Source organism: Pongo abelii, chromosome 1, assembly GCF_028885655.2.
Source record: "Pongo abelii isolate AG06213 chromosome 1, NHGRI_mPonAbe1-v2.0_pri, whole genome shotgun sequence".
Lineage (NCBI taxonomy): Eukaryota > Metazoa > Chordata > Mammalia > Primates > Hominidae > Pongo > Pongo abelii.
This window is the reverse complement of record NC_071985.2, coordinates 232,222,546-232,249,563: the sequence shown is the minus strand read 5'-3', so window position 1 is coordinate 232,249,563 and position 27,018 is coordinate 232,222,546. Positions and strand designations below refer to the sequence as shown.

Sequence of the window (27,018 nt, the reverse complement as noted above, 5' to 3'; positions counted from 1 at the left end):
CTCAAAAAAATAAACAATAAAATAAAAACAGTACTCTCCACTGTTGCCCACATCACCCTCCTACTACTGAGCTCCTTCTCTGAGCCCTCTAGAGCAACCTTCTTTAAGTCATATCTACACAGGTGGTCTCCTCTTCCATCTCCTATGTTTCAACTGACTCCAATCTGGCTTTCACTCCCTACCGTGAAACCAAAAGGGCTGACCACCTAGTACCTGCAGTCCTTAAATTTAAGGAAGCTTTGGCCAGGTACAGTGGCTCACACCTGTAATCCCAGCATTTTGGATAACACTAAGGCCGAGGCAGGTGGATCACTTAAGGCCAGGAGTTAGAGACCAACCTGACCAACATGATGAAACCCCGTCTCTATTAAAAATACAAAAATTAGCCCGGCGTGGTGGCACACATCTATAATCTCAGCTACTCAGGAGGCTGAGGCAGGAGTATTGCTTGAACCTAGGAGGCGGAGGTTGCAGTGAGCCCAGATCGGCTACTGCACTCCAGCCACAGCAACAGAGTGAGACTCTGTCTCCAAAAAAAAAAAAAAAAAAAATTAAGGAACCCTTTCCCCACCCCCATTCACCTGACTCCTCAACTGCACCCTACACTGTCACATCCCACCTCTCTGTGTCACCTCGATCTAACCTCTAACAGCTGGGCACCCCACCTCTCCTTTTAACAACCCCTCCACCGACCATCACAAAAACAGAAAGACCAAGACTTCCAGACTGGACTCCAGGCCAACAGGCTGTTAGCCAGCAGTTGGCACTTAGTTGCCCTATACCCATTTTGAGCTTCAGATATTCAAGGCATGGCTCTGCACAGCCAACAGACTTGCCTCCCCTCAGTGCTCAACATCACCACCCTCTAAATGTGCAAAGCAAACACAGAAATCATCCTGGCTTCCTTCCTTTCCCTACTCCCCTACACCCGGTCCATCAGCAACCTGGCTGACTCTACCACCCATTTCTTCCCATTTCCTTAGTCTCCATCCTCAGCCAAACCACGCCATTTCTCATCAACAGTCTCCTTAAAATGACCTCTGTCTCAATCTGTGCCCCCGACAATCCATTTTTCATTCAGCAATCTGAACAATCTTTTTTTTTTTTTTTTTTTTTTGAGACAGGGTCTCGTTCTGTTGCCCAGACTCGAGTACAGTTGTGTGATCATAGCTCCCTGCAAACTCCAACTCCTGGGCTCAAGCAATGCTCCCTCCTCAGCCTCCCCAGTAGCTGGAACTACAAGTGCATGCCACGATGCCTAGCTAATTTTTTCTTTTAAGTAGAGACAGAGTCTTGATTGGGCTCAAGCAATCTTCCTGTCTCAACCTCCCAAACCGTTAGGACTATAAGCATGAACCACCGCACCCAGCCTCAACAATCTTTTAAAATTCACCTTTTGTCACTTGATGCTTAAAATTTTTCAACGGCTTCCCATTGCATCAAGGAAAACATCCAAGCTCTCTGCCAGTGTGGAAAATGAAGAGAATGCATCATCTGCACCAGGACCCTCACCCGGTGTAAATCAAGACTGTCCTGGGCAAACTGGGCCTCTGGCACCTGCCTGAGGCCGTGTGGCCAAGGCCTGGCTTCCACCCCTACCTCTGCCCTACAGCTTTGCTCCTGTGTGCTGAGCTTCACCCGCTATCCCTTCCGCAGGGCCTCTGCTGAGCTTCACCCGCTGTCCCTTCCGCAGGGCCTCTGCTGAGCTTCGCCTGCTGTCCCTTCCGCAGGGCCTCTGCAATCACTGCCCTCTCCACCTGAAGCATGGGGGCTCCGTGCCTACCTGGTTCCTTCTCATCCTTCAGGCCTTCTCTAAATACCCTAAACCAAGTGTCCTCTCCACCCAACAGCTCACAGCACCTATCACAGGCCCAAACTTCGCTTCTTCCAGTTCGCCATCTCCCCAGAGAATGAACCACCAATTACAACTTCTCGGTACTCAACCATCACCAAGCACAGTGTCTTGCTCAAAGTAAGTATTTCGTAAATATTTGTTAAAGAGTTCACTCCATCCCACAGATACCATATTATTAAGTGGGCATCCTAAAGCAGGCAGTTCTTGAGGTCACACAGTATAGGAAAGGCTGTGATGAAAAATGGCCATGGTTTCTGCAAGTCCCACCATCAAGGACCAGAGTCTATCTCCTACTCTCCAAGCCTGTGCTAAGCCTTGCTTTTTGTTTTTTTCTTCATTTTTGGTAGAGATGCGGTCTCACTATGTTGTCCAGGCTGGTTTCAAACTCCTGGCCTTAACCCATCCTCCCACCTTGGCCTCCCAAAGTGCTGGATGACAGGCGTGAGGCAGCACTCCTGGCCTATGCCAGGCCTTACAACTTGCATTAAGCAAGGGAATGCAACAGAGGTGACACTGTGACTTCTAAACACGTCCTCAAGTAGCCTGTCAAACTCTGCTCCTGCCCTTACGGAATTCAGCCACTATGGGAAGAAGCCTGAGCTAGACTGTTGGAGGGGCAGGCTGAGGAGATCAGAGGCACCCTGGCTGAAAGCCCACGTGGGTGAGGCCAATGGGAAGCACAAGCCAGCCTACCTGCCAAGCAACTGTTAACTGCCCTTGCTAGCGTGGCCAGCACAGTGAGCAGAGATGAGCCCTGCCCACATCCATACCCTACATGATGATGAACAAGGACTTACTGTTTTAAGTCGCTTCATTTTGGGGTAGTTTGTTACCCGAGAGTATATAACTGATATAAGGCCATGGCAATATGCTCTTTTTAAACTTGGCACCGAGACCGGACGCAGTGGCTCACATCTGCAATCCCAGCACTTCGGGAGGCCGAGGTGGGCAGGTCACCTGTAATCCCAGCTACTCAGGAGGCTGAGGCAGAAGAATTGCTTGAACCCAGGAGGCGGAGGTTACAGTGAGCCAAGATGGTGCCACTGCACTCCAGCCTGGGCGACAGAGCAAGACTCCATCTTAAATAAACTTGGCACCGAGAGTGCTGGACTGGACAGTCCTCCATGGTGGAGCAGGATCCCTGTGGCACACCCCAGCTGTGACAACCACCAATGTATCCAGGCAGGCAGCGTGGGGACTAAATACAAGAGGGAACACATACCTGCCTCTAGGGGACTCAGCGCTTTCACAGGGGAAGGAAAGATTCCCTGCTTTGGAGGCATTCTTTATGTCTACTCATTGACTTCTGATCTAGGTTACTGGTCCCCAAGGACAGTCAGTGGAACAAATGCTGGCAGCAGCCTCGATCCATCCCTGTGGAAGCTACTGAGGACAACACTCTTCAGTTCCCACAAAAGAAAGACTAGCAAAGCATAAACACAACGCGCCTCCTGGCCAGGTGCAGTGGGTCACACCTGTAATCCCAGCACTCTGGGAGGCTGAGGCGGGCAGATCACATGAAGCCAGGAATTCAAGAGCAGCCTGGTCAACATGGCAAAACCCTGTCTCTACTAAAAATACAAAAATTAGGCCAGGCATGGTGGCTCACGCCTGTCTGTAATCCTAGCACTTTGGGAGGCTGCGGCAGGCGGACTGCCTAAGCTCAGGAGTTGGAGACCAGCCTAGGCAACATGGTGAAACCCCGTCTCTACCAAAGTACAGAGAAAGCCGGGCGTGGCGGTGTGCACCTGTAGTCCTAGCTACTCGGGAGGCTGAGGCAGGAGAACTGCTTGAACCTTGGAGGCAGAGGGTGCAGTGAGACGAGACTGCACCACTGCACTCCAGCCTGGGAAGCAGAGCAAGACTCCATCTCTAAAAAAAAAAAAAAAAAAAAAAAAAATTAGCTGGGCGTGCTGGCACACACCTGTAGTCCCAGTTACTCGGGAGGCTGAGACAGGAGAATTGCTTGAGCCTGTGAGGCGGAGTTGCAATGAGCTGAGATGGTGCCACTGCAGTCCAGCCTGGGTGACAAAGAGTGACACCCTGTGACCAAAAAAAAGTGCCTCCTGAGCTTCGTTCTGTGAAACATCCAGAATCCTTATAGCAGCGGTCACCAACCTTTTTGATGCCAGGGACCGGTTTTGTGAAGGACAATTTTTCACAGAAAGAGGGGAAGGTTTCAGGATGAAACTGTTCCACCTCAGATCATCAGGCATTACATTCTCATAACCAGTGCACAGCCTACATCCCTCGGCGTGTGCAGTTCACGACGGGGTTCACGCTCCTATGAGAATCTAACACTGCCGCTGATCTGACAGGAGGTGGAGCTCAGGCGGGAATGCTCGCTTACCCACCTCTCACCTGCTGTGCAGCCCGGCTCCTAAGAGACCACGGCCCAGGAATTGGGAGCCCATGCTTAGAAGACATTTTATCTTCTTCTGTTTTTTTTTTTTTGGAGACAAAGTCTTGCTCTCCCTCCCAGTATAGAGTGTAGTGGTGTGATCTCAGCTCACTGCAACCTCAACCTCTCCAGTTCAAGTGATTCTCATGCCTCAGTCTCCCGAGTAGCTGGGTCTATAGGTGCGCACCACCACACCCCACTCATCTTTTGTATTTTTAGCAGAGACGGGATTTTGGCATGTTGGCCAGGCTGTTCTCAAACTCCTGGCCTCAAGTGATCCACCCGCCGTGGCCTCCCAAAGTGCTGAGCTTACAGGCGTGAGCCACTGCATCCGGCCCCTTTTTCTATGTAAATTATCTTACAAGTTTCTTCAACCTCCAGCAGAGACTTCATTTCACAAGGCTGGCCACAAGGGGAATGGGAAGACATGGAAGACAAGAGAGCTAGAAACACAAGGGGCAAAGGATGAAGCTCTAGGAACTGTAGCAGGTTCAACAGTGTCCCCCCCAAAATTCATGTCTACCTGGAACCTGGGAATGTGACCTTATTTGGAGCATCTTTCCAGGTATGATTAGTTAAGTTAAAATGAGGTCATACTGAATTAGGGTGGCCCTAATCTAATAACTATGTCCTTATAAGGTGAGTAAAGACACTGAGAAAAGCCCACGTAAAACAGAGGTAGAGAGTGACTCCTCTACAAGCCACACTGCTGGCACCCACCAGAAGCCAGAAAGAGGAAAGGAAGGGTCCTCCCTTGGAGCCTTCAGAAGCACTGGGGCCCTGCCAACACCTTGATTTCAGACTTCTGTCCTCCAGAACTGAGGGAATCAATTCATTTTGAGCCATCCAACTTGTGATGATCTGCTACAGCAGCCACAGGAAACTAACACTGGGTCATTTCTGAAGACCTTTACTAAGCCAGAACCACCAGGGTAGAAATCAAGTGCCCACATCAGCTTGGAGAAGCACTTGTTTTTTTAAATAGAGACAGGGCTGGAGTGCAGTCGTACAATCAGATCACTGCAGCCTCGAATTCCTGGGTTCAAGCAATCCTCCCACCTTAGCCTCCCGGATAGCTGGGACTGCAGGCGTACACCATAAGGCTCAGCTAAGAAAAAGAGAGAGCAAGACAGAGGACACGCATGTGCACACGAGAGAGAGAGGGAGAACGCGAGCGTGCGCGCCCACGTGCACGAGCCAGTGAGAAAGTGCGCACACATGCAAAAATGGGGTCTCACTATGTTGCCCAGGCTGGTCTCAATCTTCCCACCTCAGCCTCCCAAAGTGATAAGGGTCATAGGCATAAACCACCATACCCAGTCAATGAAGAAGCATTTCAGGAATGAAGGCAAAGAGTCAAATACCATCAGTAGTAGCGGTACTGGAAGCTAACACTTTGAGGTCTTGCTTGGCTTGAAGCTAAGAATTTTATTTGTAGCATGTCATTCAGTCCTCACAACAATCCTGTAAGACACGAAAACTAAGGTAGAGACGTTCAGTAACTTGCTCTAGATCTCCAATCTGAGTTGGCAGAACCAGGATGTCCAGCACATGGATTCAGGTACAAGAAATACCACTGATATCTACATAATTACTAATCATGTTTTCCAAGATGAATGACATTTGGAAACAATTACAAAATAGAAAAATCACAACTTAAAAAATCTATATATACAGGCCGGGCGTGGTGGCTCATGCCTGTAATCTCAGCACTTTGGGAGGCCAAGGTGGGCGGATCACCTGAGGTCAGGAGTTCGAGACCAGCCTGACCAACATGGTGAAACCCCGTCTCTACTAAAAATACAAAATTAGCCAGGGATGGTGGCGTATGCCTGTAATCCCAGCTACTCAGGAGGCTGAGGCAGGAGAATTGCCTGAGCTGGGGAGGTGGAGGTTTCAATGAGCTGAGATCATGCCTCTGCACTCCAGCCTGGGCAATAAGTGAGACTCTGTCTCAAAAAAAAAAAATACACACACACACAGAGTGGGACCCCCAATCCGAGGGAAAACATCTCTATACACTCATGCATGAGAGATACAAAACACTAGAAGAAATACAATAATCTTACATGGTTATTTCCTGATTGAGAGATTATAAATTTTTGCTGTATGTTCCTAATTTCCCTTTTTTATAAAATTTTATTTATTTTTTTAAAAATAGAGACAGGGTCTAGCTGTGTTGCCCAGGCTGGTCTCAAACTCCTGGCCTCAAGTGTTTCTCCTGCCTCAGCCTCCCAAAGTGCTAAGATTGCAGGCATAAGCCACCATGCCCAGCCCCTAATTTACTACAATGAACATTTTAGATATTTTTATTAGCAAAATGAAGAAGTTGAAAATAAAATTGAGACAACAGGAACAAGATCTCCAGAGAAAGGATAGAATAGATGGTGGAGGCAATGGAAACAGACTGCCTGTTGGGGAGTTTAAAGAGAGAAAAACAAGAAGAGTGGCTAGAACAGATAGCAAGATTAACTGGGTGTTGAGGTATATAAGATTTAGGCAGCCGGGCGCGGTGGCTCAAGCCTGTAATCCCAGCACTTTGGGAGGCCGAGGCGGGCGGATCCCGAGGTCAGGAGATCGAGACCATCCTGGCTAACACGGTGAAACCCCGTCTCTACTAAAAATACAAAAAAAATTAGCCGGGCGCGGTGGCAGGCGCCTGTAGTCCCAGCTATTTGGGAGCCTGAGGCAGGAGAATGGTGTGAACCCAGGAGGCGGAGCTTGCAGTGAGCCGAGATCGCGCCACTGCACTCTAGCCTGGGCGACAGAGAGGGACTCCGTCTCAAAAAAAAAAAAAAAAAAAAAAAAAAGATTTAGGCATGTTTGAAGGTGTAATAGAAGTAGCCACTGACAAAACTGTTGGTAACTGTTTTCCAGGGGAAAAATGTTCCTTTTACTAACATAGGAAGAGGCAAATGCAGACACAGAAGTCTTCTCAGATGAACGAGGAGAAACAGCTCACACCAGCAGGTCCATAATGCATAGGCTCCAGGAGCAATGACCCAAGAACCAAGTTCACCGTCACCACGGCCAACTGCCTAACCTCCCCGTAGATCCACTCATCTGTAAGATGGAGCTATTAACAGCACCTATCAGAACTGATGTGAGGACTATGCAGTAACAGCATAGTTCTCAGCATGGTGCCTGGTGCAAGAAAGATACCCAACAAATGCGAGCTAATGGCACAGGCATCTTCAACAAGGCAAAACGCAAGTGCGCCAACTGTCATCGGAGTGTCAGGCAGAGGGACTGGAAGGCTAAGGTTGTAGGGAATTTATTTCAACAGGAAAACCTTCAAGCACCTCTCTCAACACACTTTACATAATATGTATGCCAAGCGGGGATTAACCAATTTTCCAGGACTTATTTCAATTCCAAGTCCAAGCACAGCCCTGACTTGGGGCTTCTCCTGCCTGGAACCCTCTTTTCCCAGATGTCTGTCTGGTTTGTCTTCTCACCTCCTCCTACTCTCTCCTCAAATGTTTTGGCCATCCTTTTCAACATGGAAGCACCAGCAATGCCTAGAGCTCTACAGCAGACTCGTCCGCCATCTTTTTCGGCACACAGCCTTTTCCACTGTCACATAGGTAACGTTCCTTTCACCAAGGCAAGTTGGCATCTCTTATTCACTGCCCATCACCTGCCTCTCCTTGGCACATCTTTGGCCCTGAATACACATTTTACCGAAGATCTCTCCCCTCTTCCCCTTTATGGGCGCTGCCCTTTTAGTATTCCCATCTAAAATTCATGCAGACAGAGCCTCCCCTAGCCCCACACTTCTCTCTCCGACTGCTTTCCTACAAGACTCTCCTCACCCCACTGGAACTCACTGGCCCTTAGCAATCTCTACCACTGACGAATCCATCTCCAACTTCGGACCATTCCCTCTGCTCTCAGAATACCTTCTGTGGGCTCCGCGACACTAGTCTCCCAACACTAGACTCCGCTGAGAGTCTCCCAACGTCTGGTCACTCCTTTACGTGTTTCTCTTCCTCTGCATATCCCTAACACAAGGGCCTCTTCTCAAGCTACACCAATGGGTCTTCACCTCTGACAAATCTCTGAGTTCTCCTCCCCAGGAAAAGGCACAATCCTACAGTACTGCACATGGGGGCAGGGACAGGGTGCCTGTCTCCAGCTGAGAACTTCTCTGGTCCCCAGAGGTGCCCTGGGCCTGGCCCCCTCTCTAAACCAGCGCTGCTCAGATATTTCGGCTCAGGCCCCCTCTACATCCTCAACTATTAAGGACCCCAGGGGCTTTTGTTTATGAGGAGTTGATCTATCAATATTTACTATGCTATAAATTAAAACTGAAATGTCCTAAAAATGTTTATCATTTGAAAATAAGCCCACTGCATGTTACCATACATATCATTTTTATAAGGAACAACTACTTTCTAGGCCGGGTGCAGTGGCTCATGCCTGTAATCCCAGCACTTTGGGAGGCCGAGGTGGGCAGATCACAAGGTCAGGCGATCGAGACCATCCTGCCTAACACGGTGAAATCCTGTCTCTACTAAAAATACAAAAAATTAGCCAGGCGTGGTGGCGGGCACCTGTAGTCCCAGCTATTCGGGAGGCTGAGGCAGGAGAATGGCGTGAACCCAGGAGGCGGAGCTTGCAGTGAGCCAAGATAGCGTCACTGCACTCCAGCCTGGGCAACAGAGCAAGACTCCGTCTCAGAAAAAAAAAAAAAAAAAAAAAAAAAGAATAACTATTTTCTAAGAAAAATAATCTGGTAAGAAGCCATATTTTACATTTTACATTTATCTTGTCTGCCTCAATGGGAGCAATGGATCTTCACATTGTGTCTGCTCTCAGCCTGCTGCAATACACAGTTTTAGCTGAAGTCTAAGAGGAAAATTCAGTCTCACATAGATATGCAGTTGGAAAAAGAAAAGAGCTGTTTTTTTTTTTTTTTTTTTTTTTTTTTTAAGAAATAGGGCCTCACTCTGTCACCCAGGCTGGAGTGCCATGGTGCAACCATAGCTCACTGCAATCTCAACCTGCCAGGCTCCATCAATCCTCCTGCCTCAGCCTCCCCAGTAGATGGGACCACAGGCAGGCACCACCATGCCTGGCTAATTTTCAAATTTTTTATAGAGATGGGGTCTCACTATGTTGCCCAGGTTGGTCTCAAAATCTCGGCCTCAAGTAATCCTCCTGCCTCGCCCTCCCAAAGCACTGGGATTACAGGTATGAGCTACCACACCCAGCCAAGAACAGTAATTCTACAGAATTTTCATTTTATTTTTATTTTTTGAGATGGAGTCTCGTTCTATCTCCCAGGCTAGAGTGCAGTGTCATAATCTCGGCTCACTGCGACCACTGTCTCCCAAGTTCAAATGATTCTCCTGCCTCAGCCTCCCGAGTAGCCGGGATTACAGGCATGTGCCACGACGCCCAGCTAATTTTTTTGTATTTCTAGTAGAGATGGGGTTTCACCATGTTGGCCAGGCTGGTTTTGAATTCCTGACCTCCTGTGATCCGCCTGCCTCGGCTTCCCAAAGTGCTGGGATTACAGGCAATGTAGGAAAATGTAGGTTCACTGAATTAAGCAGATCTCCCAAATGCTGACACATTTCATTACACATTTTTAAAATTTCATTAGCATCATCACCTAGCTTATAAGAAAAGTCTATCAATACTGGGAAGATGTCAGGCTCATGGTAGCAGAACCAAGTTTTCCAAAATGTTCCTTTGAAAGCTCGCTCAAATTTTATTACTGGCAACAATAGTGTTAGTTATTTTCCTTGAAGTTATGTCGCTCACTTCGTTCATTTTCAAGATAGTATCTGGCAAATATCCACGTCTAAACAGCCATTGTTTTCTGTCTGCCATTCTTTCAACTCAATTACATAACTCCTTGTCCTGGAGACAGCTATTATAGTTCAGTGTGCTTTATACCTACTTCCATTTTATCACACAAAATACTAAAAAGATAAGTTTTCACAGGGTAAAGTTTAATAAAGTCAATTTTTATTGCTTCACCAAGGACATTAGATTAACTGGGTTTTCTTTCACTGCGAGTTCATGGCAGTGAAGGGCCATGACAGTGAGTGCCATGACAGTCGCTGCTGAGACTAGTTTGGTACCACATCCTTGAGTTGTGCTAAGGAGCCAGCAGTTTTACCCTCCACTGCTTCTGTAGCATCAATGAAATGTCAACACAATGAAAAGTCAAATAACATCTTATGATTATGAAGGTCGGGCACGGTGGCTCACGCTTGTAATCTCAGCACTTTGGGAGGCCGAGGCGGGCGGATCACGAGGTCAGGAGATCGAGACCACGGTGAAACCCTGTCTCTACTAAAAATACAAAAAATTAGCCAGGCGTGGTGGAGGGCGCCTGTAGTCCCAGCTACTCGGAGAGGCTGAGGCAGGAGAATGGCGTGAACCCGGGAGGCGGAGCTGGCAGTGAGCCAAGATCGCGCCACTGCACTCCAGCCTGGGCGACAGAGACTCCATCTCAAAAAAAAAATATATATATATATATATGATTATGAAAATAGTTCTGACCAAGTGAATTCCTGAAACGGTCTCAGGAGCCCCCAGGGGTCCACGATCACACTTTGAGAACCACTCCTCTAAGTGACCACTGCTCCCAAGACTTCAATCATCACCCAAATGTTGCTAACTCCCAAAGGCCTGCGTCCATCCAGACCTATCTTCCAGAGCTCCCCATTCACAGGTACAGGAGTCACCATGTCAACATTTACTGTGTACTGTTTTAGGGGCTGGTGTGCAGTGAACCAGACTGCCTGTGTCCATGGAGCTTAGAATAAGTGGGAAGAGCATTATCAGGCTATGAAGACAGAGTGGGGTAAAGCAGCAGAGATAATGAGATCAGAGCACACCCTCGGAGGAAGGATACATGAACAAAGGGCCTGAATGGAGAGAGGGAGTGAACTGTGCAAACACACAGCCAGGAGTTTTCCAAGGACAGGGAGGAGAAAGTATCAAGGCCTGCTGTACTGTACCCTCAATGCAAAACATGAGAATGCCTCAGAGACTCCTCAAACCCAACACGCACAAACTAAACTCATCATGCCCCACAGCCACCCAGAGGGCAGACAGAAACCTGTCATCATTTACATCTTTCTCGCCATTCTCACCTTCCCTTCGGTCACCAGGTCTTATCCAATCATCACCCTGGTCCAGACCCCTTTCCTTTTCTACAGCAGCTTTGCCAACTGACTAGAGTCCCCTCCCTCCCCTGAGCACTCTACGCTCAACTACCAAGTAATGATCCCCATCAGATCAATCTCCTTAAAACACTTTCAAGGCTTCCTGGAGCTCTCAAGGTAAAAGTTCATTTTTTTCTTTTTTTTTGAGTCTCACACTGTCACCTAGGCTAGGGTGATCTTGGGTCACCGCAACCTCCACCTCCTGGATTCAAGCAATCCTTGTGCCTCAGCCTAATGAGTAGCTGAGAATACAGGCGTGCGCCACCAAGCCTGACTAATTTTTATATGTTTAGTAGAGACAAGGTTTCACCATGTTGGCCAGGCTGGTCTCAAACTCCTGACCTCAAGTGATCCGCCCGCCCTGGCCTCCCAAAGTGGTAGGATTACAGGCGTAAGCCACTGTGCCCGGCCTCAAGGTAAAAGCTCTTTATCCAGGCTCTAAACCTTTTGGCTTCCAGTTCTAACCACTCTCCAGCCCTTTGGAACTTCTGTCCCTGGATGTGCTGTGCATATGCGCTTGATAAATAATTACTGAACACCTGGCACACAACATTGTGCGGGGTGCTGAAGACAGCAAAGGAGACCAGTTGGTTGCCAGATGAAAAACACACCATCTCATCAGCCTAGGATACACTCCTCCCTTCCATCCCCACCTGCCTGCCAGACAGACTCCAATTCAGGTCTCAAAGCTTTTTTATGAGAAGCTGCCACTAAACTCTGGACAGGTGGTGTCCCTGGGAGCCACAGCCACTGCCCTGCGCTCTGTGCCTGTGTGTCAGGCTCCCCATTAGACCATGAATTCAGCAAGGCCCTGGGTCACTGCCTTCTACTATGGCTTGCAGCCTCAGCACCCAGTAAGGTGCTAAGTTGGGGCCAGGCACAGCGGCTCACGCCTGTAATCCTAGCACTTTGGGAGGCCAAGGCTGGTGGATTGCCTGAGCTCAGGAGTTCGAGAGCGGCATGGGCAACACGGTGAAACACCATCTCTACTGTAAAGATACAAAAAAATTAGCCAGGCGTGGCAGCATGCACCTGTAATCCCAACATTTTGGGAGGCTAAGGCAGGAGGATCACTTGAACCCAGGAGCTGGAGACCAGCCTGTCTCTACAAACAATAAAAAAAATTAGCTGGGCACGGTGGCATGTGCCCGTGGTCCTAGCTACTTGTGAGACTGAGGCAAGAAGATCATATGAGCCCAGGAGGTCCAGGCTGCAGTGAGCCATGATCATACCATCACATTCCACACTCCAGCCTGGGTGACACAGCAAAACCCTGTCTCAAAAAAAAAAATAAAAAGAAAAAAAAAAACCTTTCAAGAAAAGATAAGGATGTGAGAGATTTAGTAGAAAGTGAGGCGTAAATAAGTGATAGGGATTTGCAAAGATAGCTAATATGCATGTTCCACACCCTGAATTAATATTCTTCTGGAACCATGGAGAAAAAAAGAAAAATTTCAGTAAACTGTCATCTTACAACATTTTTTAACCTTGCCATAAAAGAAATTTTTACAAAGCAAGGCCATCAGCAACAGAAATGGCTAATCCTTGCACAGAGCTCTGTTATCAGTGCCCGCATCAGGACTCATTTAATCCTCACAGTGACCCCATGAAGGAGGCTCTAGGAGCCTGTTTCACAGATAAGGACAGACACAGAAGTCCTAACACTGCAGGTGGCCTAAATTAAGGCAGGCTCAGGGAGGACAGAAAGCTCCTGTGGAGTGGAAGGGTAGAAGTTGAATTGATCTTGATTTTCAGTGCGAATAAAAGTCCTAACACTGCAAATCAAATCAGCCAGTGAGGCGACAGAGCTGAGCTGGGCTTTTTTTGTTTGTTTTTTTTTTGAGACGGAGTCTCGCTCTGTCGCCCAGGCTGGAGTGCAGTGGCGCGATCTCGGCTCAATGCAAGCTCTGCCTCCCGGGTTCACGCCATTCTCCTACCTCAGCCTCCCGAGTAGCTAGGACTACAGGCGCCCGACACCACGCCCGGCTAATTTTTTGTATTTTTAGTAGAGACGGGGTTTCACTGTGTTATACCCAGGATGGTCTCGATCTCCTGACCTCGTGATCCACCGGCCTCAGCCTCCCAAAGTGCTGGGATTACAGGCGTGAGCCACCGCGCCCGGCCCTGAGCTGGGCTCTAACTCAGACAGTGCCAATCCTTTTGAAAACTACTGAATTTCTCTCCCTCCCTAGATTTTAGGAATTATTTTAAAATTCCTATGAGAAATTTTCTGAAACCTATTGTAGACTCTTTTGACATGCTCATCTAATTAGAAAGTGTCCGGAATTTTTTTTTTTTTTTTTTTTGACCGAGTTTCACTCTTGTTGCCCAGGCTGGAGTACAATGGCACAATCTCGGCTCACCGCAACCTCCGCCTCCCAGGTTCAAGCGATTCTCTTGCCTCGGCCTCCCGAGTAGCTGAGATTACAGGTATGTGCCACCATGCCCGACTAATTTTTTTTTTTTTTTTTTGAGATGGAGTTTCCTTCTTGTTGCCCAGGCTGGAGTGAAATGGCACGATCTCGGCTCACTGCAACCTCCGCCTCCTCGGTTCAAGTGATTCTCCTGCCTCAGCCTCCCGAGTTGCTGGACTTACAGGCATGCATCACCATGCCTGGCTAATTTTTTGTATTTTAGTAGAGATGGGGTTTCTCCATGTTGGCCAGGCTGATCTCGAACTCCCGACCTCAGGTGATCTGCCCGCCTCGGCCTCCCAAAGTGCCGGAATTACAGGCGTGAGCCACCGCGTCTGGCCTAATTTTGTATTTTCAGTAGAGACAGAGTTTCTCCATGTTGGTCAGGCTGCTCTTGAACTCCCGACCTCAGGTGATCTGCTCACCTTGGCCTCCCAAAGTGTTGGCTTTACAGGCATGAGCCAACACACCCAGCCCAGAATTTTTTAAGCTTCATTAACTATAACACTCAGCAGAAGCTGAGTGTCCATAATCAACATAGGGAATATATTTTCTAAGTGCTGCAGGACTGCACACAGACATGCATGCAGACATGATTACCCACCAATAAACGAGAATACATTCCACTGATGCCCTTAGTATTCCCAATTTTTTTTTTTTTTTTTTGAGAGAAGGAGTCTTGCTGTCGCCCAGGCTGGAGTGCAGTGGCGCGATCTCCACTCACTGCGAGGTCTGCCTCCCAGGTTCACACCATTCTCCTGCCTCAGCCTCCCAAGTAGCTGGGACTACAGGTGCCCGCCACCATGCCCGGCTAATTTTTTTGTATTTTTAGCAGAGATGGGGTTTCACCGTGTTAGCCAGGATGGTCTCGATCTCCTGACCTCATGATCCGCCCGCCTGGGCCTCCCAAAGTGCTGCGATTACAGGCGTGAGCCACCATGCCCGGCCAGTATTCCAATTCTAACAGGTGAATGAATTAATACATAAAGTCGTCTCTTGATAAAATGCATTAGTAAGTTAGGAGCAATGAATTATTAAGTCATAAAAATATTTTATCTATGGCAAAATAGGTTCAACAGAATAAATTTAAAAATTAAGCTGGGCACGGTGGCTCACACCTGTAATCCCAGCACTTTGGGAGGCAGAGGCAGGTGGATCACTTGAGGTCAGCAGTTTGAGACCAGCCTGGCCAACATGGTGAAACTCCATCTCTACTAAAACTACAAAAATTAGCCAGGCATGGTGGCGGGCGCCTGTAATCCCAGCTACTTGGGAGGCTGAGGCAGGAGAATCACTTGAACCCGGGAGGCAGAAGTTGCAGTGAGACCGGACAGCGCCATTGCACTCCAGCCTGGGCAACAAGAAGGAAACTCCATCTCAAAAAAAAAAAAAGAAAAAAGGAATTACCTTAGATAATCTTAATCTGGTCTTTTAAATCAGTACGCTTTTAAAAAATGGGTCTTTCTCAGAATTCTAATTTAAGAAGACATAAATAAGGAAATACTTTCACTTAATCTTTTTTTTTTTTTTGTGAAACGGAGTCTCGCTCTGTCGCCCAGGCTGGAGTGCAGTAGCACGATCTCGGCTACCCGCCTCCTGGATTCACGCCATTCTCCTGCCTCAGCCTCCCAAGTAGCTGGGACTACAGGCACCCGCCACCACACCCAGCTAATTTGTTTAGTATTTTTAGTAGCAACGGGGTTTCACCGCGTTAACCCGGATGGTCTCAATCTCCTGACCTCATGATCCGCCCACGTCGGCCTCCCAAAGTGCTGGGATTACAGGCATGAGCCACCGTGCCCAGCCCACTTAATCTTAAAAAAAAAAAAAAAAAAGCAAGCAACATTGCTCTATAAAACAGAAAGCTTTTCTACCACTGAAAGCCAGGAGTAATTTCCACTGATTACCATGGCACCCAATGGTAGGCACTGCCACAAGAACAAGAGGCTAAAAGGTTTAAAAAAGCTTTCAGCATTCCGGCAGGGCACGGTGGCTCACACCTGTAATCCTAGAACTTTGGGAGGCTCAGACAGATCACCTGAGGTCAGGAGTTCAAGACCAGCCTGGCCAACATGGTGAAACCCCGTCTCCACTAAAATAAAATTTTAAAAAATTATCCGGGCATGACGGCGGGTGCCTGTAATCCCAGCTACTCGGGAGGCTGAGACTGGAGAATCACTTGAACCTGGGAGATGGTGGTTGCAGTGAGCCGAGATTGCGCCACTGCACTCCAGACTGGGTAGCTGAGTGGGACTCTGTCTCAAAAAAAAAAAAAAAAAAGCTTTCAGCATTCCACTAATCCACTAGCAAACTCAAATGTCTATAGATTGTCTCTATTTCTTCAATCAAAGTTCTAGAACAAAATGCATAGCTTTGAAAGAGGTAGTGCTCTGTCCCTCTCCCAGAGCAGCTGATGTGATGTTGCATTTCTCTCTCTCTTCATACACACTCACTCTCATATACGTTTGCCGTGCTTTTTCTTTCAGTAATGTTGAACACTGCAGTTTCATAAATTATTTCTGATAGTTTCCATTTCAAATTTATTTTATCTCCTCATTCTGTGTTCCTAAACCAAACACTTAACTGAATTGCCTACTTCATAATCTCTCCAACCACTCTTAACAAATGCAAACCTGAAATCAGAATGTAAACCAGTTTAAAATTTTTTTATTTTTATTTTTTGAGACGGAGTCTCGCTGTGTCACCCAGGCTGGAGTGCAGTGGCCGATCTTGGCTCACTGCAGGCTCCGCCTCCCGGGTTCCTGTCATTCTCCTGCCTCAGCCTCCTGAGTAGCTGGGATTACAGGCGCCTGGCACCACGCCCAACTAATTTTTTGTATTTTTAGTAGAGACGGGGTTTCACTGTGTTAGCCAGGGTGGTCTCGATCTCCTGACCTCATGATCCGCCTGCCTCGGCCTCCCAAAGTGCTGGGATTACAGGCGTGAGCCACCACGCCCGGTCAAACCAGTTTAAAATTTTCTAAAAATTTCTGTTCCATGTCTTGTGAGACTTACACTAAATAGGGGTTTCAAAATAACATGGCCTGCCATATGGTCAAGCCAGATTTAAAAATTGAGAATATCTATTACCAATCCACTAATGCTAAAGCCAAAGTCACAGACAGTAAGAATATAATCCAATTTAGAGACCAACATGAGCCAAATCTTTCGGGCAGAGAAAAACAATCCAACGACAAAACTATAATAAATGCCAGCAATGCACTTGTAAAATAATATCAATGTTATTCATTAAAGTATTAGCTACAAAAAGTCAACTGATAGTAGATGAGTCTAGAGATGACCTGAAGACCTTTTTCATCCTTTTATCAAAGCTGTTTTTAGCTACAGAGCTACATACAGCTTTTCCAGTGGACCAACACACACATAAAATAAACCAAAAGACCCAGAAATTTTTAGCAAAGCAAAGGGAAGAGAACAAAGCTCTGGTACTTTTGCAGGATAGTACAACACCTCCTTTGAGAAATAAACTAACTTCTCAAATTCTATTTCTCAAGTGATCAATATAAATCTACCTAGATGATACAAGCTTTGAAATCAAAGTCATTGGGCATCAAAAGGATTTATAGAGGTTTTACTCTTTTGAGACACGGTCTCACTCTGTCACCCAATGGCACAATCTCGGCTCACCGCAACCCCTGCCTCCCGGGTTCAAGCGATTCCCGCGCCTAAGCCTCCCGAGTAGCTGGGATTACAGGCGCCACAACCACGCCGGCTAATTTTTGTATTTTTAGTAGATACGAGGTTTCGCCATGTTGGCCAGACTGGTCTCAAACTTCCAGCCTCATGTGATCCGCCCGCCTCCACCTCCCAAAGTGCTGGGATTACAGGCGTGAGCCACCACACCCAGTGGGTTTTACTCTTGAAAACAAACAACAAAAAAACCACACACTATTCTGCAGCCTCTTGAATCTTCTAAGATTAAAATTAAATCTGAGAAAATTTACTTCAACTTTCCCACCCACCAAAAAAACAGAATTAACTGAAGATATCAAAGAAAAATAAAAATATTTTAAAGGTATCACTGAAGAGCACTGTCAGTATTTGATGCGATAACTATGGCTCTGTCATAAATTCAGATTACGCGAGAGAAACAGCTTTTGGCCAGTGGATGTGCTCTTTTGAGAAAGTCAATTCTGAGCTGAAATTTCATGTTGGAACAGTTTCCTCTGTAAGACTCATCTTGAAAGGTTCCCGCAGAAGATGAAATGTCATCCTCACACTGGGCCTGGGCAGTGCTTTACTGGGAGGGGGCACAGGCACCTCAGAACTTAACTGGTTTTCCAAACTCTCAATCTCAAAAAAAAAAAGGGGGGGGGGGGCATTTTCAGTGCTGATGAAACCAAATGCTCGTAACCTGGGACCACCGCCCAACACCTGCAGTCCAGCCTTCCCCCAGGGTTGACAGCATCAGCCTCTGGACCCTGCAGTTGCAGTTCATTTCTGCGCAGCTCTAATCGTTAGAAAATTCTGCCTTACCGGCTGGGCGCGGTGGCTCACGCTCGTAATCCCAGCACTTTGGGAGATCAAGGCGGGTGAATCATCTGAGGTCTGGAGTTGGAGACCAGCTTGGCCAACATGGTGAAACCCTATCTCTACTAAAAATACAAAAAATTAGCCGGGTGTGGTGGTGGTAGCTGTAATCCCAGCTACTCGGGAGGCTGAGGCAGGAGAATCACTTGAACCCGGGGGGCAGAGGTTACAATGAGCCGAGATTGCGCCATTGCACTCCAGCCTGGGCAACAAGAGCGAAACTCTCATCTCAAAAAATAAAGTTGTGCCTTACCATAAACCAAGCCAAAACCCACCACACCTACCCTGGGGAGGCTCTCAGACCTGTCTCCACGTCAGTGGCACCAGCTCCATCCCCAGCCTCGAACCCACCGTTAGCAAAGAAGGAACCACCTATTCACTTTCTTGATATACATACTTTCCCAAAGAATCCAGAATAGACTATATATCTCAATAGCATGAAAATTAAAACCTTACTTTCAATAAAGAGCTCCTCCCTCTCCCAAGAGACTATCACTTCAGATTAGAAAATAACTTATGCAAAAACCTTATCATCAATAACAATGCTTGCTCCAAAGACCTTATTCAGTATGCATAGTTCACTGCAACTTTTCACAAAACTAATACGTCCATTTGCTAATCATGAAAAATAATCTTCATATTTTCTTAATAATCTCACCAGCAACTGCTTAATCACCTAATACTATTTGAGACTAATGTTATCAGATAGATAGCAACATGAAAATACAATGAACCAATGCTCCCCAAACGAAAAACCATAGGTTACCATTTCTACACTATTTACCCATGAGTCCAGTACTGTACACCCTAACTGTAAATGTACACCAACTCCCTTTTCAAAACACAAATTTTAACATAGGCGTTTTCCTTCAGTAAACCCATTTCACAATCCTAACAAAACGCTTCCATGAAGACAGGCTGGGCACGGTGGCTAACGCCTCTAATCCCAGCACTTTGGGAGGCTGAGGCGGGAGGATCGCTTAAGCCCCAGAGTTCGAGACCAGCCTGGTTAACAGGATCTCTTTTACAAAGAGATCCCATCTCTTAAAAAAAAAAAAAAAGGCTTCCATGAAGATGAATTAAGCAAACAAAGCTGATACTGCTTCTGCATTCTAACCATGTAATTTAACGGACAGAAGAAATGTTAAAATACCATTTGAATCAACTATCGATTCACAAGAAAAAATATAGCAGGTTCTTAAAAGTCAAAAGCCTCAGCCGGCAGCCCTGTGGAATTTTCAACAGAGCTCCCCACTCCCCACCCCCACCCCGCTTCCAGCCGAAAAGCCGATCCAGGCAGGAGGAAGACACCCAGCCTTTGTGCTATTTCCTGTCCTCTCCCCCACCTTCGGGCCTTCGGAATATCGCAAACCGGGCCCCGAAACTCGGCGCGGCGGCGGCCGCCCCACAAAAGCAGCGCCGGGAGCGCCATCTTGGCGCGGCCACCAGGCCCATTCATTCGCGGGGCCGGGCCGGGGTCCGCGCAACCCCCGGGTCGAAACGCGCGGGGCGCCGGCGCCGGACAGACGCGGGCCTCGGTAGGAGAAGGGCGAAGCCACAGCGCGACCGCCTCCGCGGCTCGGCACCGCGAAAAGGGCCGAAACCGTTATTTTCCCATTTCCCGACGCCGCGCCCGGCTTCCGCTTTAAATCCCTACTCCGCCTGCGGCGCGCGGCCCGGCTTCCCCATTTCATTGTTCCCCTTCCCCGCGCTCGCGCCCCGCGGCCGCCCGGCCCTCAAAGTCACCCCGACAGGCGGCCCGCGCGGGGGCTCCGGCCGCCGACACCGCCCCGCCTGCAAGCCTGCCCGGCCTTTGTTCTCGCGCCGCGGGCCCGAGCGCCACGTCCGGCTCCCCACGCAGGGCCCGGCCCCGCCCGACCCGCGCCCCCGGGGCCCCGGCCGCCGCCACGGGAAGCGCCCGCGGCGCACACAACCCCGCACCCCGGTGCCGAAACTCGGCCCCCAGCCTTGGGCCTGGGACCCCGGCTCCTCTCCCTAGACCCCGCCCTCGAACCCGACCCTGCACCCCGAACCTCGGACCCCAGTCCCCGGCCCCCGCCTTCGGACGCCGCCCGCCGCACCCGGGCGGGGCAGGAAGACGCGGCCCCGGCCGGCGGGTGGGGTGGGGGCGGGGCGGGTGGACGAACAGGACCCGGGTCCGGGGCTGGGGGCTGCCGCGCTCACCTCAGCGCCCTCGTCGCGGCCTGACGCGCCCACACCGCCGCCTCGGCCGCCGCTCGGCAGGTCGTCGCGCTCGGGCCGCGCTGCGCGCTCCGCGGGCGCTGCGGGCAGGTGCGCGCCGGCGAGGCTCGGTCCAGTCCCGCCGCGGCGGCTGCTCCACTCCCGGCCCCGCTCCCCACTCGCCGCCCGCGCCCGCTCCCACTCCCGCCGCCGCCGCCGCCGCCACCGCCGCCTCCGTCCGCCCCTCAGACGCCTCCAGCCATCGGGATGGGCGCGGCGGGCCCCTGCCCGCAGCCTCGGGAAACCCCACGCGCTCGCGTCACCACGCACGCCGCGCTTCGCGCGCGCTCGCCAGGCCCGACGGGCACGCGCACGCCTGTGCGCTTCCAAACCGCATCGGGCCCCGAGCGCGTGTCCGAGCGGCTTAAAGGGGCCGTGCTGCTGCCTTCGGGGACCGCTGCCCCGGGAGACCCCCGGCGGCCCAGCCCTGCGGGTACCGGGCGGGATGGGGACCGGGGCAGTGGGCCCTCGGAGTTGGGACGGGGCGGGGGGGACGCGGGCGTGGAGCCCTCCGGGGACAGGGTAAGATTGGGTAACCGTGGGCGGGGGCTTCTCCAGGGGCGGGGGTGGGGTAACGGCGGGCGGGGGGCACTCAAGGGACAGGGCAGGGGTGGGGAAGGCCGCGGGCGGGGGTGGTCCCTCCGGGGACGGGGCGGGTGGGGGCACCGCGGGCGAGATCGCTGCCTGCAGAGGAGGCACCAGGCCCCGCTAGCAGGTCGGGGTCCCAGGCAGGCGCAGGTGCCCCCCGGCCTCTCAAGCAGGGACTGCGGCGAGCTCAGACGCGGCTGACGGGCAGAGACCCGCGCTTGGGCTCAGTGCGTGTGAGGTGGGCCTCGGGCTGCGGAGGAGGGCGGCGCCCCGTGGCTCCTCGCGCTGCTGCGAGCAGGGCCGCCTGGCAGGGGCGGGGGCCGGTGGGCGGGAGTGTCGGGGGAAGGCCGCGGACTCTTCCCGTGCCGCTGAGCAGTGGACAGCGGGGACTGGAGACCCCCAGGTGAGGAAGGGGAACGAAGTCAAGAAGGCCACATGTCCTGGCTTCCAGGCTTGGTGTCCTCAGAAGCCTCCAGAACGTCCATGGGTCCATGGAACCCGCCCCTGCGCCCACCGCCTCCTGCTGTCTTTCCAGCTGAGTTCCGGCTGCCCCTCACCCCCGGCTTCTTCACTCTGCCCCTCCCCAGCCAGCGCCCTGCTCCCCGGTGCTCAACCACCACCTTCCACCCGCCTGGGCCTTCATCCCCTCAGAGCTCCCCTTCCACACCAAACCTGGCGTCCGTTTTCCACCAGGCCTGCACCAGCACAGCTGAAGGGGAGAAAGACCCCAACCTCATCCACTGGGCCTCCCCTCAACCAGGGCCACAACCTCAAGGGGCCATGCCACCCCCAACGCCTATTTCCCACCTTCTACTCTCTCCACACCCTGGGACACCACCCGCCTCTCTCAGCTGACGTTTTCCTTCTCGTTTTGTGTGCATGCTGCTTGTGTGAGAAAGTGGACACACAGTAAGTGCAGCTTCCAGATGCGTCGCCACCTGCCCTCCGTGCCACGCGCTTCCCCCTACCTAGGGGAGCCTCCACCAGACAGGGAACCCACGCCTTCCCACCCTTGTCTCTCCCTCCCACTTCACCTGTCCGCGTCATTCCTGGAGCCCTTTCTTTCTGGCACGAGATGCTCCAGGGCCCTGTTGTATTCTCCCTGCCCCAGCCTGAACCCAGCTATTTCTGCTGGCAGCCTGGTTCATTGTGGGAGAATGTCATGCAGAGCCCGGGATCTGGCTCCGGATGTGCTCATTGCTACTGGGGTGTCATTGCAGCTGGCGGAGCAAGGGAACACATCTATGTACGTGCCCACACGCATATGTATACACACAGTTTCATGGGCGTTTTTGTCTGTTTTTCTTGGGCACCACGTGTTTACTCTGATGCCAGGCCAACACTACAGGGCTCAACCTGTTCGGAATGAGGAGCCTCCTGCTTTGGGAGTGAGGAATCTGGCTCTGATTATCTCCCATGTAACCCAGTCTCTCACCCTTGCTTCCACCCCACCATATGCTACCCCCTCCTCACCCTGCGTGGCCTCTGACCTCCGCTGGGCCACCGAGGCCCCGCCCCCAAAGGGGCGCCTGCCTGCCTAGCACAGTTGAGCAAGGAGTGAATTCCCAGTGAAATTTTTTTAATTTTTATTTTATTTATTTATTTTGGGTTTTTTTTCTTTCTTTTTTTTTTTTTTTTTTGAGATGGGGGTCTCCCTGTGTTGCCCAGGCTGGTCTCAAACTCCTGGGCTCCAGCGATCCTCCCACCTCAGCCTCCCAAACTGCTGAGATCACAGGCGGGAGCCACTGCGCACACGGCCTGAATTGTCAATCATATCACTCGTGTGCCTGAAACCATTGACAGTTCCCATCACCCGCCCTCTCCACAGTGTCCAGGTCCCTCCTCCCCTCCCCGCTATCCAGACACTGGCTCCTCGATGCTCCCTGACACCACCAAATTCCATCCTCCAGGCTTTGGCCCAGTGGCTCCATCTGCCTGGGACGGTCTCCCCATAACCTCGTGTAGTTCAGGCCTTTGCGGGTGTCACCTCTGTGGAGATGTCTCCCCAGCCCTGACCATCCCTCCCAGGTGCCTCGCTGCCTGCTCCAGGTCCTCCCCCTGTTGCAGTGTGAGCACTGTGAAGCCCACTCTTACCCGCTGCTCCACCAGCCCAGCGTGGCACCAGGCACACAGGGTCATCGGAGAACAGCTGGTGTGGCTGATGCTCTGAGTTCGGAGTGAGGAAGACACAACCCAGCACACGGACCAGTGCCCAGAGCAAGGGATCAGGAGGGACAGAAACATCACCTGGGCCAGAACAAGGGCAGGGCGTGAGGAACCTGAGTGGTTAGACGTCAGGAGAGCAGGTTTCTGCAGGAAAGCTTCTCTGCTCGGACACTCGAGGGGCAGGGTGGAGCATGGGACACATCCAGGGCCGAGGGACGATGCAAAGTCGGGGCACAGTGTTCTGCACGTTGGCTGGTGAGGGGTCAGAGGTGGCCCTCAGAATCTGGCAGGCCTAATGCCAGCCTTCGATGACCACCTGAATTAAAAGTGGAAATGAGTAGCGGGGAGAGGAGGCTGAGGCAGCAGCAGGGAAGCCCAAAGTGGGCAGCGGCCGTTTGTCATCAGAGACCTTCCAGCAGCTGTGGGATGGGAGAGGCCCCGGAAGGTCCCTGCAAGCCTGGCTCAGGGCCACGGAGGAGCCTCAAGAGGAATGGGCACCACACTGCGGGCCAGACTGGGCAGTGGCAGGGCTGTACCCCGGGGCTCTCTTGTCCCGCAGGCCACCATCAGCCTGGTCAGCCCATCTCAGTACAGCCAGGGCCACGGAGGAAGGCCACACAGGAGGACCCCAGGCCAGTGCCCGCCCTGGCCATATCCAAGGGGCAGGGTGCAGCCCCAGCACATCCAGCTTATCTGTAGGTCCTCTAGGTAAGGCAGGGCTGTCCCTGGAACTTGCCCCATGGCCCAGGCAGAAATCCTATTTGATGATTTATGGAGGGCAAAGTTGAGAGGAAGAAGGGAGGGAAGGAGCAGGGCCTCCCCCCCGGGGTGCTTACTCCCAGGTCCTCACTGCAGCCTGGGGCTGCCCTCTGAAGTACACAGTCCCTGGGAGGCAGGGACCTCTGCCCTGAGGACGATGTGAATCCAAAGGTACTTCTCACCTCCAGCCAGGGCCCATCCCTGGAGATAAGAGACACTCGAGCCCTTGGTGGCCCAGGGGGTCTAGAGCCGGCCTCAGACCTGCCCTCTCTGCCCCGCCTCCATTCCCTTCAGCCCAGGCCTCTTGTATCTTTTGGCCTTCACCTACCGCCCCGCCCTCTCCCTGGCAGAGCAAACGCTTCCCAGTAACACTCCCTTCTCTGCAAGGATCTTAGAGATCAGCCTGGGTCCCTGAGTCCAGAGCCACACCCGGTCAGCTCTGGGTCCCTGAGTCCAGAGCCATACCCAGTCAGCTGTGCCCAACCCCGGGCAGGACTGAGCTGGGCCCCGGGGTGGAGGCGGCTGCCCCGATACTGGCTCCACACCAGGCCTTCTCTAAAACCCCATGGGAGCGGGAAATATAATTCAGATGCCCTGCCCCCACCTGCTTCTCAGCAGGAAATGGTCTAATGTGAAAGTAGGTCTTTTAAATCCGAATTATTCAATCTGTGCACGTGACAGGACCCACAGCCCCATCTCTGTGCGCACCCCAGGCGCTGTGCTCCAGCCAGGCTTTGAAGGGTCTCAGAGCTGCAGGGGATGTTTCTAGATTTCCGGCTCTGGCAGGAGAGGCCCCTTTGTCTTTCCCTGGGCTCTGGGCTCCTGCAGGGCGTCTGTCCTCCTCCTACCAGCACTGTGAGGTTCTCCACCACACGGCCCTCTGCCGTCGTCTTCACTTGCAGTGAGATCCAGGCCCCAAAGGACAGAGAATAGTGAGGCAGGGAGAGAGGAGAGCATCGTGACGGTGCCCAGGGGGTGCAGAATGTAGGTGATCAAGAAGAAAGCCCTAATTAGCTCCTGCAGCTTTCAAAGAAAGGGGCTGGTGAAGGAATGGGGCCACAGCACCTCTCCAACCCTCAGCACACACCTGCTGAGGCCCACTGGGTGCCAGGGTGGGTTTAGCACCAGGCCCTGGCCCTGAAGCCAGAGCAGGGCAGCTCTGCTTGAGGGGTTGAGTAAGGGCCTGGTTCCCAGCTTCATGGGGAGCGGCCAGTGAGGAGGTGTCACCGCAGCAGAGCCAGGCACGAAGTGAGGGCAGGCTGCTGTGGCTCGTGAATGAGTGGCTGGCAGAGCTGGGAGGGTCACTGCCCTGCAAGGTCACAGATGTCATGGCCCAGGAGGCTAGTGTGGCAGGCAGAGCGAATGCCGGGCCTTGGGGGCCTCTGAGAGGAGGCTGACTGTGGTGCCCTGGACCCCGTCTTGCAGGTGCGGGGAGTTGGCCTCTGTCCCCCACCAGGACCCATCCCTTGTTCTGAAGCTCCACACCATGCTTCTCACCCCTGACCCTCCTGGCCACCGACCCGTGGTCATGAATCATGAATTGCACATCCTTCTTGGGCACACATGTGCTTGCACACCCAAGCTGGGTACACACATGCATGTGCACAAACACACATGAGCTGGGTATATACACATGTGCACACACAGTGGGGAATCAGTGTCTGCTGGGGGGTGGAGGAGGTGAGGGTGTAAGTGAGCAGATGCATTGCGGGGGCATGTTTCCCCTCCCTGCTAGAGTTGGACCAGAATCCCCAGAGAAAACTCAGGTGGCCTCCTGTCACTCTGGTGAGCGGACCCAGGTGGGCTGACACTCGCAGAGGGAGGTGTGTAGCTTAGACCATCAGCTCCAGTAAAGACCTGGCAAGACCCAGCCCCTGCCTCCGTTGCAGGCAATGGAAGAATCCACCTTCTTCCTTAGAGTCCTTTATCATGGGCTCATCTGGCCTCACTGTAGAATCCCAAAACTGCATGCACAGAGATAGAAATCCTGACTCTGTCCAGTGGCCCTGAGTACCACAGATGAAACTAAAGGAGGGGCTTTTTCTTTTGAGACGGAGTCTCGCTCTGTTGCCCAGGCTGGAGTGCACGATCTCGGCTCACTGCAACCTCCGCCTCCCGAGTTCAAGCAATTCTCCTGCCTCAGCCTCCTGCGGAGCTGGGACTACAGGGGCGCACCACCATGCCTGGCTAATTTTTGTATTTTTAGTAGAGACGGGGTTTCACCGTGTTGGCCAGGCTGGTCTCAAACTCCTGACCTCATGATCTGCCCACCTCGGCCTCCCAAAGTGCTAGGATTACAGGTGTTAGCCACCGCACCCAGCCAACAAGGGGCTTTTCTTTCTTTCTTTCTTTTTTTTTTTTTTTTTGAGATGGAGTCTCGCTGTGTTGCCCAGGCTGGAATGCAGTGGCGCAATCTCAGCTCACTGCAACCTCTGCCTCCCGGTTCAACCAATTCTCCTGCCTCAGCCTCCTAAGTAGCTGGAATTACAGGCGCCTACCACCACACTCAGCTAATTTTCGCTTTTTGTTTTTTGTTTTTTTGAGACGGAGTGTTGCTGTATCACCCAGACTGGAGTGCAGTGGTGCGATCTCGGCTCAATGAAAGCTCCACCTCCCGGGTTCACGCCATTCTCCTGCCTCAGCCTCCCGAGTAGCTGGGACTACAGGTGCCTGCCACCACGCCCAGCTAATTTTTTTTTTATTTTTAGTAGAGACAGGGTTTCACCATGTTAGCCAGGATGGTCTCCATCTCCTGACCTCATGATCTGCCCACTTCAGCCTCCCAAAGTGCTGGGATTACAGGCATGAGCCACCATGCCCGGCCTTTTTTTTTTTTCTTTAGTAGAGACGGAGTTT

The 27,018-nt window shown here is 51.5% G+C and overlaps 1 protein-coding gene across 1 annotated transcript in view; it reads right to left on the bottom strand.

The window, feature by feature from the left end:
- Positions 1 to 20,853, bottom strand: part of GNB1 (G protein subunit beta 1) — a gene marked incomplete at its 5' end in the record, with an annotated part of 107,946 nt that extends 87,093 nt beyond the window's left edge. The window contains 2 exon segments of the mRNA NM_001133192.1: positions 20,593 to 20,645; positions 20,813 to 20,853.
- Positions 20,854 to 27,018: the final 6,165 nt, after the last annotated feature.